The following is a 3,342-nucleotide window of genomic DNA, read 5'->3' on the forward strand; positions in this document are numbered from 1 at the left end:
TTTTACACACTGTCTCATGACATAAATGCTTTTTTGGCTGTATTGATGAACTATTTTATTTCTTAGGCCTAGGCTTTGGCCTAATATTGTTACTATACAAACGAACAGAGCTTCGTCTCCCCGCAACCTTATATTGATTGAGTCCAAAACGTTCTCAACGATTCAGCCAAAGAGAGTGCTACAGCAGGTAGCAATCGCGTTGCCATGGCCTATGGGTAAACAAATGATAAGCCACCGCCACACAAGTTAACTAACGATCGCTGTAGGCTTCAATATCATGCAAGCACTTTATGTTTTATTTTTTTCTACATCACAATTGCATGCTTTAATATTATGTATATGAATCTACGCATTATGTATATGAATCTACGCATATTATATTGTTTTTACCTTCCATTACGAGCCTTTTTTGGTCTAGTAGGGAATTCACACAATGGCGCTTCTGCTGCTGCTTGCTTATGGCTGGGTCAGAGTCAGACGATTTCAGCCCGATTTTGCCCAGATTCGTTCGTCGCGGACAAATTTGCGAGTCGTACACGATTTTGAAAAGTCGGCGACGAGACAAGGTCTTGTAATGTGTCATGCTTGCGTTCTGCAATTTTTTCGGCGGCGACGTACGAAAACCCCACGACGAAAGTTTGGCATGACAGAAATTTGGGGGAATCGCATGACGTATCAATTTTTGACATGGAAGTAATCCCGCGAACAAGTGGAGCTCGAAACAAAATTTCGATATCATTTAAACTTTCTTCAGAATCCCAGTTTTAGTTTCATACTGGCTTCGTTTTCAGCTGATTTCATTGAAGACGTCTGCCAATTCTGACACTCCTACTTCTTAAGACATCGTAACTCAATCATTTTTCAACCGTTTAACTTCGTTCAAACCCTTTAAAAAATCGACACACTTGTATCTTCAATAATATCCAAACGGAATTTCGATATCATTCAAACTTTATTCAGAATCACAGTTTTAGTTTCATACCGGCTTCGTTTTCAGTTGGTCTCATTGATTTACGTTGACGCTGGAGCGTGAGGACGTTCAGCAGTGTTGGCAGTTTGGGCGGTTTTTCAATTCATTTTACATTTCTGCATTTTTAGCATTGCTTCGCGCCTTTCATTCAGCTGTCACTATATTTGTTTCCAACCATTTACATTTTCTTAAATGGTGTGCAGGTTTACATTGTTTACTATATTTAGACTCTTGAACTTTTGTTCAAATCCCTTCACTTGTTTTAAGCCATTTAACGTTTAATTTAACATGTCTTAATCTATGTGGCTACAGTGCTCACCGCATTTTCTGCAGGAAATGCATTTTCTAGTGAGAAGCTGCTCCCTTCACAGAGCCAAACAGGGTATAAGTGACAGGGGGGGGGACTGACTGAGGGCTTGCTGATCTGCTTCTGCTTTGCATTGTTTTCTGTCATGCAATATCGTGACATTATTATAATTGATTCTAGACTATTATTTTTGATTTTTTCGAATATTTTCACGCCAAAGAATACTCAGATTCCCCAAGTATTAAACACTAATGCCGCTTTTCCACTGCATGGTACCAGCTCGACACGACTCGACACGACTCGACTCAGCTCGCATTTTTTGCGTTTCCACCGCGGTACCATGGTATCTGGTACCTGAAGTGGCTGCTTTTTCTAGTACCTACTCGCTCTAGGTTCCAAGCGAGCTGAGCCGATGCTAAAAGGTGACGTCGGCAGACGGCCGGCGACTGATTGGCCAGAGAGTGTGACGAAGTCACGAGAGCGACATGGCAACCATGCTGGTAACATCCATAGCAGCGCCGCAGCCAACATGTTCCACTTCTCCAACTTCTTCAACATGCCAGCTAATAATAGTAATGCGATCGATGTCCTCCATTGTTGTTATGTGGGTTCTGTCCATGTGTGGGTTGCGTATGTGTTGTTTGCGTCGCGTACACAAATACGTCACGGCCCTTTCGCGCAGCCGACCCCGCCCACGTCCAGGAGGTACTATTTGCGGTGGAAAAGCACCCGTGCTGCTACCGTGTCGAGTCGTGTCGTGTCGAGTCGTGTCGAGTCGAGCTACATGTGCGGTGGAAAAGCGGCATAATATAGTTCAAATCCCAACTTGGGTCAGACACTACTTTAGTGTCGACAATGTATTCACAGGCTAAGGCCTCGTTCACTGCAAACTATAGCGGCCCAAATCCAAATAGTTGCACACTTTATTTTTTTGGGGGGATCTCGTACTGAAAAGGAGAAATGGACAAGATCAGCTTATCTAAAAAATTTAGCCCCTTTGGAATCTAGTTCCATTCTAAAATAAAAATAGCCTGGTTCGTTCATGAGGATTGCATTAGCTTTTAGAAGAGGTTGCATACATTCCATTAGATTCTGGGGGCAATTTACCCTCCACCCATGTTACAATCATTCTCCCTTTTTGTTTCCACTTCCATCAATCTTGCTTGCTCTTATGACTTGGCAGGGAATCTTGAGGGAAGCAAAATTGATCAGGAATTTCCCTACTTCGGTGCACCAGTGGTCTTCTAACTGATGGATACAAGTTAAAGTAATTACAATTTAATTAAAATTAAATATGTTGTGTTCTTCAAAATTAAATTATTGACGACACCTTATTAGTCAGTTTACCCTTCAGTATCCAGTCATTAAACAATGGTGTTTCTGGCAGATTAATTCTGTTTTGTAAAGGGTTGACAGTTGATCCCAAACTGAAGGGTGGTTATTTTCTAAATATTAAGAAGACCATCTAAAGGGATGTATCAATTATACAGCATTATGTTGCTATTATGCACCAAAGTATGGTAGTGTAATATGCCTTGCACTTACAGGTCATCTAACTTGACCTCCATCCACTACTTAAGTGCCTTTTTTAGTATCCATAGAAATGCTTCCATGCTTCCGTGTGTCCTTTGTCTGTTATCGCCTGTCAAACAACCTCTTACATTTCCATTAATGCATGGTTGCCATTAACCTTGCATTCCCCTGTGGATTGGATACTGCCCTGTCGATCAGGAATATTCACTTCCAACATAAATTATTGATTGTGGGGGAAACCTGAGTTTCTGATCCATCATTTGTTGTCTATTTAAAAAAAATTGAAGGTATCCGGTATATGTATTTAAAGTGTGTGTGTGTGTGTGTGTGTGTGTGTGTGTGTGTGTGTGTGTGTGTGTGTGTGTGTGTGTGTGTGTGTGTGTGTGTGTGTGTGTGTGTGTGTGTGTGTGTGAGTCTGTGTTTGTGTGTGTGCGTGTTTTGGATATGTGTTCTTAGAATGGATTGAGCCAAGCAAATAAGAGCACCAATGTCAGTGAATACAGTGTGTAGCTGTATTCACTGACATGGGTTG

This window comes from Gadus macrocephalus, chromosome 13, assembly GCF_031168955.1.
Source record: "Gadus macrocephalus chromosome 13, ASM3116895v1".
Taxonomy (NCBI): domain Eukaryota; kingdom Metazoa; phylum Chordata; class Actinopteri; order Gadiformes; family Gadidae; genus Gadus; species Gadus macrocephalus.